The following is a 10,361-nucleotide window of genomic DNA, read 5'->3' on the forward strand; positions in this document are numbered from 1 at the left end:
TGTTTGATGGAATCTGCCAGTAAAGTGAGTAAAAGTGAGATATATATAGAAACTTAAGTCATTTGGTTAGCCGAAGCCAATAGTACCATGTTCATTCTCAAGGTTGACTGTAGTGGGTTCATTTAAAGTCATCTTCTTTCAAGTCAAATGAATGAAATCATCAAGCACCTGTGAAAAAGAATTGAACAGTGCAGTCACATTGTCAGGACTGATGACAGGACTCAAACCCAGACCAGGAGTTAAAGTGATTTTCAGTGAGTTTATTTGAAAACACAGAAATGAGTCATGGTGTGAGTTGCTGAAGAGTCTGGGCGAGCGCATGGATTGGAGCTCCAGGGGTCTCGGTCTGGGCTTGCTGGCAGGCGGATCTGGTTTCAGGCAGAGGGTGTGAAGGTGAACTGATGCGACGATCCGGCGGGGACTGGAAGGTCGGACTGGTCTTTTATAGGGGAGTTGATGCATCGAAAACCTGCCGCCTGGGAACCCAGCTCCGCTCTTCAGGTCCATAACCCTCCCAATCTATAAGGTACTGTAGGCCACGGCCCCGGCGACGGGAGTCCACAATCCGACGTACAGTGAATGCTGGTAGGCCATCAATGAGCCGGGCGGGTGGAGGGGCCTGGGGAGGAGGGAGCAGTGGGCTGATATGGACAGGTTTGAGCAGGGAGACATGAAAGGCTGGATGGATCCTGAGAGTGCGCGGCAGCCGGAGACCGACGGTCACAGGGGTGATAACTTTTTCAACAACAAAGGGACCATGTATTTTGGTGACAGTTTCTTTTTTCTCGAACAGTCAAGATAGGGCGTCGGGCTTCACATTCCTGAATCCGGGTCTGTAGGTGAGGGCAAAATTGAAACGGCCAAAGAATAGGGCCCACCTGGCTTGGCGAGGGTTAAGCCATTTAGCGGTGTGGATATATTCAAGGTTCTTATGGTCGGTCCAAACCATGAACAGTTGCTCGGCGCCCTCCAGCCAGTGTCTCCATTCCTCGAGTGCCAATTTGACCGCCAGTAGCTCCTGGTTACCAAAATCGTAGTTTCTCACTGTGGGAGACAAGCGATGGGAAAGAAAGGCACAGGGATGCAGTTTGTTATCCTCAGGGGATCGCTGGGACAGGACAGGACAGGACAGCTCCGACTCCCACTTTCGAGGCGTCAACCTCAACTACAAACTGTTCGAGAAGAGTCTGGCTGGGTGAGGATTGGAGCTGAGGTGAATCGCTTCTTCAGCTCCACGAAGGCTCCTTCAGCTTCCGGGGACCAGTGAAACGGTCTGGCAGAGGAGGTAAGAACGGTTAAGGGTGCAGCAATGTGGCTGTAATTTCTAATGAAGCATCTATAGAAATTAGCAAACCCCAAGAATCTCTGCAGCTGCTTTCTACTTTCGGGCTTGGGCCAATCCATGACCGCTCTCACCTTTTCGGGGTCCATCCTCACCTGACCTTAGGCTATGATGTGGCGTGTGAGCGTGGAACTCACATTTCTCTTCCTTGACGAATAGCCGGTTCTCCAGCAGCCGCTGGAGGACCTGACGAACATGCTGGATGTGCTCTGCATGACTCTGAGAAAAGATGAGTATGTCATCGAGATAGACAAAAACGAATCTGCCCAGCATATCTCTCAGCTCATCGTTAACCAGACACTGAAATACTGCGGGGGCGTTGGTGAGGCCAAAAGGCATGACGAGATACTCAAAGTGTCCCAGGGGAGTGTTGAAGGCAGTTTTCCACTCATCGCCCTCACGGATCCGGATCAGGTGGTAGGCGTTGCACAGGTCTAACTTAGAAAAGATGGTTGCTCCCTGGAGAGATTCAAAAGCAGAGTTCATGAGAGGGAGTGGATACTTGTTCTTTACTGTGATTTTGTTCAGCCCTCTGAAGTTGATGCACGGCCTGAGTGTTCCATCCTTCTTGCCCACGAAGAAAAAGCCGGCTCCCAGAGGTGAAGAGGAGGGACGGATGATCCCTGCTGCCAGGGAATTGTGGATATACTCCTCCATAACCGCCCGTTCAGGTCGAGAGATGCTATAAAGACGGCTACGGGGATATGTAGCTCCTGGTAGCAGGTTGATAGCGCAGTCGTATGGCCGATGCGGGGGTAGGGAGAGAGCCTGTTGTTTGCAAAATACCTCAGAAATCCCATGATATTCGGCTGGAACTAACGACAGGTCCGGTGGCACTGGTTCGGGTTTCTGGAGGGTTACAGAAGGAGGCAGAGCAGCTCGCAAACAACGGGCTCAACAGGTGGGGCTCCAGTTCTTTATTTTGGCTGCAGTCCAGTCAATGTGAGGGTTATGAACAGACAGCCAGGAGAGCCCCAAAACAAGAGGTATAAACAAAGAATCAATGACAAACAAGGAAATTTGTTCGTAGTGGTTGCCTGACAACTGGAGCTGGACTGGGCAGGTGCGGGTGGTGACTCGAGCCAGTAGCCTCCCATCGAGAGTGTTAGCTTCCAGGTGGCTCCTCGGTAGGCAGACCCAGCTGTTTAACCAACCTTGTGTCCAGGAAGCTCTCATCCACTCCAGAATCTATGAGGGCTAGAAGCTCTAGTGTCTGGTCCTTCCAACTTAGGGTGGCATGTAACTGGGTTCGGGGACGGGAAGACAGAGGTATACCGGCCCGGCTCGCTAGGATGCTTCCCCTGGCTAGCAAGCCCCTTCGGTTTAACGGTCGGCTCGGGCAGGTGGCAAGGTAGTGACCCGGCCCTCCACAGTAGAGGCAGGCGTTGTTAGCCCTCCGCCGCTCCCATTCCTCTGTGCTCAGCTGGTTCCATCCTAGCTGCATAGGTTCGCCCCCGTGGTTCTCCTCTCGTGGTCCCGGTTCCTGTGGCAGAACAATATTGGAAGCGAAGCGAGATCTTACCGGGGCTGGGGAATGCTCCCTCCGACGAGGCGTGACGTCACCGCCCAAAGTACGCTGCTTCTCCCTCCGCCTCTCCAACGATTGTCTATCCTGAATGGTTAATGAGTGCATGGATTGGAGCTCCAGGGGTCTCGGTCTGGGCTTGCTGGCAGGCGGATCTGGTTTCAGGCAGAGGGTGTGAAGGTGAACTGATGCGACGATCCGGCGGGGACTGGAAGGTCGGACTGGTCTTTTATAGGGGAGTTGATTAGGTGACGAGGAACCGGAGTGCAGGTGAGACTAGTAGCAGGTGTGTTGTCTGGAGTTGCCCAAACCACGCCCACCAGCAGCCCCTAGAGCGAGTGAGACACAGACAGCCAAAACAAAAACACACCAAGCACACAAAAGGAAGCACAAAAGAAAATCCCAAACTACACTCACTCACACACATATACAAAGTAGCCAGCTCATGGCCGACGGGTCGTGACACACATGCTTGATACAGTTTTTACAACTGATACAGTGAGTATTTTATCAAAAAGCCCACTCCTAAATTAGAGATGTTATTACGTCGTGTAGTGTTTTCATGCAAAATATGTGAAATAAAATGTTCAATTTCTGGGAAATAAATGTTTCTGATGTGACTTGCGCTGCATTCATGTTTTCTTATTTTGTCCGTCAAATGCACAATTCCTTGTTGGGTTCATGCTATATCTCCTCCAAAAAAAACAGGCACTGAAAACGGAAAAATGAATTCTTGGCTTCACTTGTCATGAGCAGTTCTTTCTTTCACACCAAGAAACACAAAACTCCTCCCACTCTGGCACCAGCAGCACTTTGGACCAGCCTGAAGGCTGACTGGATTAGTCCAAATGATCAGTGAATGACAGGGGCATGACATGATACCTGAACACCTGAACTGGTGTCGCACTACAACAATAGTCTCAACAACATTCTCAATTCTCTTGCTCCAGTCAAAAACAGAGTCTGTTTCCTTTTCCAGACTCTTCTAGAGTCTACACCATTCACAAAGAAATGTACATAATCCACATATTCCATTACAAGGACTCAATTACTCAACCCAAAGCAAACTACTACTCCGGTCTACTGTAAACATCTCCAATGAAGGAAATACCAAATCACTGTTCACACTGCTCAAAAAACTTTCCGATCACCCAACTCCTTATCGCCTCACTTGTACTCAACTGACACCTGCAACTCCTTAATGCAGTTTTTTAATGATAAATTTCCAACATTTCATTCCTGACTTCTTTTCTTTTTTTGCAGTATGTAGGTGCAAACAACAGCTGTCACCGAAAGACCTGCTGTTGGCCACTGATTTTGTTGTACAACATCCTAGTTGTCTTTGCTTTCACCTCTTTTGTGCTGTGGATGGCTGTGTATCTAACATGGAACCAGAGAACATTGTACAAATTGTGCAAATTTTCCTGGAGGATCTGGAAACGGTATAGATCAGTCCGTAATGTGACGACAGAGGCTCCCCTGCACACCAAACTAGGGTGGCAGAGGTCTGAGGGCCCGAGCAAGGATAGACAGAGTCTGTATCAGTGGGTACCCAGGAACCTTCAAATCGTACAAAAGTTGACTGTACATGCATTACACTGGTCAAAGGAGGAAGGCTACCAATACCTGCTGCATGTACTGAAAGTAGATTTATAAAGTTCACACATCCATCCAACTCTAGGGGTATTTTATCACTATTCAAATTTGTAGCTACATAGAGTGTAGTCAGTGGTTTAGCAAAGCCTTGGCTACTGCCACAGTGAGGTGCTAACCCACTGTAGCCCTGGTAGGGACTGTTCCCTCAGTTGTCTTTCCATACTGTCACCAAGTCTTTTCCTAGTCGCCAGCTGCACTGTTCACAGCAGTAACTAGCCTAGGCTAGTTTTCATATTCATTAATACACAGGATGAGATGTTACCATCCCATGGGCCATGGTCTTTAGTAGCCTACTCCAACTGGAAAATCAACCAGCAGACCAGCTAGAATCAGATATAAAGCACTAACAGACACCAGCTAATTAACCTAGCCACGGAAGTAAACCACTAGAAAATGCCAGCTAACTAGCCTAGCCAACAGCATTAGGTAAGAAATGATGGGACCTGCGACTACACTTCAACCAACATTTCTCCCCTCTGTCAAGATCAGAATTAAACACACAAGAAAACACCAGCTAACAAGCCTACACTTCAACCAACAACCCTCCCCTCTGCTAAGATGGGTTCAGGAACACCCTAGTGAAACCAGCAGAGCCTGTGGCTGTCCTAGCCACCAAACAACAACCTGGTCGTCGTTACCCAGTTTGCTTACGGGTCCCACCTAAAAGACTGAACCTTTAAATAGCAAAGAACCTATATCCTTTTTTTTTAAGTCAAGCATTCTAGATGTTCTAAATCAGTGGTTCTCAATGAGCACAGAATGGGAGGCGGGGGGCAGGGATGTAAACATGTCTGCCTGATGGCAGCTGGGATGGGCTTGTTTTACCACATGTCATCAGACTCTTCCACACGACAACTTTGCAACTTCCACTCTGTCTATGCTACACTGCTACACTGTGTGTAGCAATCGATGTCTGATCGATGTAGAAACGACTGTCCATCTGCTCTCAACACCTTGATACCGCTTTTCCCTGTTGCCACAGCTGTGGAGACAGCCTTGGTACCCTGGAGTGGTTCGAAACAGCTCATATTTCATTCTGCTCGCTTAATCTTCAATTTAGAAAATTAGATTGCATTTGCATCCTCATTTTCGTTCAGTTACTTCTCACTGTCTCCAAAACTCATTCCTCCCATTATTCTCATCATTTTCCATTATACCATCTGTTATATTACTCGTCATATTGTTATTGGTCAAAATTCACCATAAATGTCGCTTAGGTCATTGTTTTAAAGGTCCTTGTGAGCTGTATTAGATGATCACTGTATTAAGAACTGATGCATCAGATGAGACTGATTAATTAGTGATAATTAATATTATTTATTTATTGTTATTGTTAATTGATTAATTCTTACAGTGTACTGTAAGCAGTGCCCCCTATCAACAAGTGCCTTGTGACAATTCCAACGGCCCTTGATTGTCAGAGACCTCAAGTAATAGGTAAAAAGAAGTTGTTCTGCTTCTGCAAGAAAGGTGTGTACCCTCTGTGCTTTGTGTGTGAGGAGGATGATTCTGAACTGTATGCGGTGAGTGATGGGCAGTCAGTGCAGGTCACGGAAGACAGGGGTGATGTGGTCTCTGGAGCGGGTGTGGGTGCGCAGGCGTGCAGCTGAGTTCTGGATGTATTGCAGTTTATTGAGGAGTTTGGATGGTGAACCATAGAGGATGCTGTTGCAATAGTCCAGTCTGTATGTGATAAATGCATGAATGAGGGTTTCTGCAGCAGAGAAGGTGAGTGTGGAGCAGAGATGGGCTATGTTCTTGAGGTGGAAGAAAGCGGCCCAGGTGATGTGATTGATGCGGAGGTCAAACCTTAGCTTACTGTTGAAGATGATTCCTAGGCTACGGGTGTGTGATGAGGGAGACAGAGTGCAGTTATCGAAGGTGAGGGAGAACTTGTGACTGGCTTCGGTGCGGGATGTAGGGTCAATGATAATTATGTCTGATTTGTCACTGTTGAAGATAGTTTGTTTACATCCATGATTAAATTTCTATGAGACAGTTGCTGAGTGTGGAGTGGGTGGTGTTGGTGATGTTTTTGGTGGAGGTATACAGTTGGATGTCATCCAACCCCAAGCACTGACCCCTCGGGGACGCCTTGTGACAGGGGAGCGGTGGGGGAAGTGCAGTTGTTTATGCTGATTGACTGTTGTCGGTTGGTGAGGTAGGAGTGAAATCAGGAGAGTGCTGTGCCAGTGATGTGGAGAAAGGATTCCAGATGGGAGAGCAAAATGGAGTGGTTGATGGTGTCAAAGGCTGCTGTGAGGTCGAGGAGGATGAGGATGGTGAGGTGTCTGAGGAGAGGAGGAGGTCGTTGGTGACTTTCAGAAGGGCTGTCTCGGTGCTGTGTTTTGGGCAAAAACCAGATTGGAAGGATTCAGACAGGTTAATGGAGGTGAGGTGGGTTCTGAATTGTGAGGTGACAGCACATTCCAGGACTTTGGGCAGGTGAGGAGATGGGAGGAATCCTGGAGGTGTTGAAGTTACTGTAGCCAGGTGGTCAGAGATATGCAGGTTGTGGCTGGTTAACTGTTGGAGGTTGAGATTGGTGGAGCAGACCAAGTCCAGAATGTGACCACGGCTGTGTGTTGGGAAAGTTGAGACATTTTAACAGTTCCAGAAATTCTGTGGCTGGTTTATTGTCAGTGCTGTCAATATGTAGATTAAAATCGCCCAGGAGCAGAACAGATGGTGAGATGGCAGATAACTGGTTTAGAAGGTCGGCAAGATCAGGAAGGAAGGAGGGATGACATTTCTGATTATTGAATCTCCAACTATCAATGTGGTTGGGGAGATAAGTGGACAAGGGGGTGACGACTGCTGGTTCCCATTCCCACGAGAGTGGAGTCTGAGTCAGCGCTGTGAGAATAGAATCACTCCATGATTCCTTTCGACGGGATCCTGGAGCGGGAGTGAAGTTGACCAGTGCCATGGGCTTTGCTCCTTGCCGGGACCAGTCAGCTGCAGCCATGGTGGCAGGATTGTTCAGAGACTGGAGTGGGACCGTTGAGTCTAGTTCACCTGTGAATGTGGAGTTGGCAGTGGGACCCAGAGCGTGATCCTCTTCCCTCAGCTGGTAGAGCGTGGACATCCTCCCTTCCAGCTCTTGGATCCTCTGGCTAAGCCAGTGACAGCTGTCACAACTAGGTGAGATGAGTGGAGCCAGACAAGGTGGGGTCGGTGGAGGTTTTCTGGAGATGAATAAACACAACTGTGGCCAGTAACGGAGTTGAAATAGGTGACGGGTTGTGTTTGTTGTTGTTTTTATGGTGATAATAAAACAACGCACGTGTTTTTTAACCGTTTTTGCACTATTTTATGTATGTTAGTGTCAATTATGCTTTGGGGCTGTGGGGGTTACATTTGAAAGTTCTGCAATGATAATAAACTTTTGGAGGGAAAAGTTTGTGTTAGCTTGGCTAGGTTACTTATGTGAGTGATGCTAACTTTACAAGGTTGGTTGTTCTGTATTTGCACTTAGATAAACAAGTTACCATTTAATTTTTTTTACTATTATTGGACTATTATTATTATTGCACTCTTAACACTTAACACTAAAGGACATTTAGTTCTTTTTGTAGGACATGCATCAGAACCATGAAGACTTCAAGATGGAGCCATGTATCATATCTATCAAACAACCACTAATTATGATCAGTCAAAATCTAACTCTACAAGCAATTATTCACACTTGAAATTTATGTTAGAGCTGATGGACTGGAATAAGTATGGCTGGTACAAAAGTTGTTAAATATACAATTTTTATTAAAAATTATTGAAACAAGAATAATTGTGTTTGTGTTTGTGTGTGTGTGTGTGTGTGTGCGTGTGTGTGTGTGTGTGTGTGTGTGTGTGTGTGTGTGTGTGTGTACAAGGAAAAACTTAATAGGAATAATAATAAATAATATATATTGTTATTACTATACACAATAAAACAATATAATATTGTGTAATAATAATAATAATAATAATAATAAAGAATAATAAGAACTACAACAATAACAGCAGTGTGTGTTCACAAACAAAAACCATTAACAGACAAACAAAGTGGGGCAATGAAACCATAAACACACACAGACGGCTCTGGAAAAGGGGAAAGAATGTCATCACAGTCGCCTCACTCAAGACTGCCTGGAAAAGGGCTCCTGCATATGTCTTGGGACGCGGCTAAAAGCTGGTGGCATAAATGGACAGAGATTGTAAAGGTGAAGTTCCATTCACACCCTTTCCATGCTTTTCATCACACCCTTCTCATGCTTTTCATCTGTATCCTGTAAAAAAGTAAACAGGGTCATGACAGGGCCAGTGTGGACCTGCTGAGGAAATTAAAAAAGGAAAGAAATATGAGGAGAAAGCAGAGATGATTATAGCACAACAAAAAAGAATCAATTTGGCACTTAGGAGGAGAAACAACAACCTTCAACAAAAGTTTACTTCAATTTTCAGTCAGGACCAGATTCATGCACTCAGCCAAAAGAAAAAAGGGGTGATTCGGTGGGGCAATGAGACCATCAGAAAGGAAATTCAAATTTGTTTTACAGCAGGCACACCAGGATACAAAACCTTATTATAGGTTATTATTATTGTAGTAGTAGTGATAGCAGCAGACGTAAAACAGCTAGCATTTAAGTAATAGTAGGAATAATAGCAGTAGCATGTTAGTATTAGCAGTAGTGGTAGTATTTTGGTAATGTTTTCAAACCTAACAACAAAACAACTTTACATAATGTCACCTGACAACAGTTCAGTTAGGTCCCTAAATCCATGACATTTTTAACATCAACATCGACATTTTATGCAAACCAAATGTAAAAATAACAATGTTTAAGAGTATACCTCTGATAGCAATGCTTAAAAATGCAAAAAAAAAAAAAAAACTTTTAAAATGCCGTTACTTCATCAACTTACCAGTAATTGTTCTTGACGAGCAATTGAGATCAATGGAGCTCAGTCCCTTGTTTGGAACTATTGGTCCCTTCATAACCCAGAAGTGACGTCTGCCATTTTTAACAATGGGAGTCAATGGAAGTGTCGTAACTCTGTTTTACTCTATAGCTCTGCACAGGGGGAGACTTAAAAAGTGGGAGGCACATATACAAACTGTTGTAATTCACCTGATTTGAATGTAATTACCCTCAAATTAAAGCTGAAAGTCTGCAGTGGCAGCTTTTGAGGCAGCGAGTCTACACTGTGCCGTGGCTAGGGTAGCCATCTTCAGACTAGAGTAGAAACGTGAGAATAGCTGACCTTCTAGCTGTTGGAGACCACTGGGCCAGGGTCCAAGTTGTCAACCTGATGTCATCTGAGAGTATAGGCAACATAATGTCAAATGTGATCTGCAGTGTCTACAGGGTCCACCGCTACATGAAAACTGAATGTAACTGCTGCATTTAGTACCACAGGCAATGGCCTAATGTCTTTATTTGTACATGTGTAAAGAATGTTGTTATAATGTGCATGTTTATAAGTGTTCTAATATTCAAAAAGTAAAGTTTTATTGGTATAAAATACCCATTACTTTCAGGTTTCATGTTCTTGGACTTAGTTTTACCACATAAGGGCAAGTTGCCATATATGGTCCCTTCGTTGACCTTGATTTTCTACTTTAAAATTAACATTTTAGCATTTAACATTAACATTTGATATGTCCATTTTTATTAGTTTTCACGTCTGAATTGAAATTCAAATGAACGAATGCTACACAGACTGACCCTTCAACCTTTACGATGAGGGGTTAAGGAGCCAAAGTGATTTTTTTTTCTTCATGTGGTCCAAAATTCCTGGTGGTCCAGGAAAAATCACAAACAAATCTTAAATGTTTATAAAAATAATGACAATTAC

This window comes from Mugil cephalus, chromosome 12 (assembly GCF_022458985.1).
Source record: "Mugil cephalus isolate CIBA_MC_2020 chromosome 12, CIBA_Mcephalus_1.1, whole genome shotgun sequence".
Classification (NCBI taxonomy): Eukaryota; Metazoa; Chordata; class Actinopteri; order Mugiliformes; family Mugilidae; genus Mugil; species Mugil cephalus.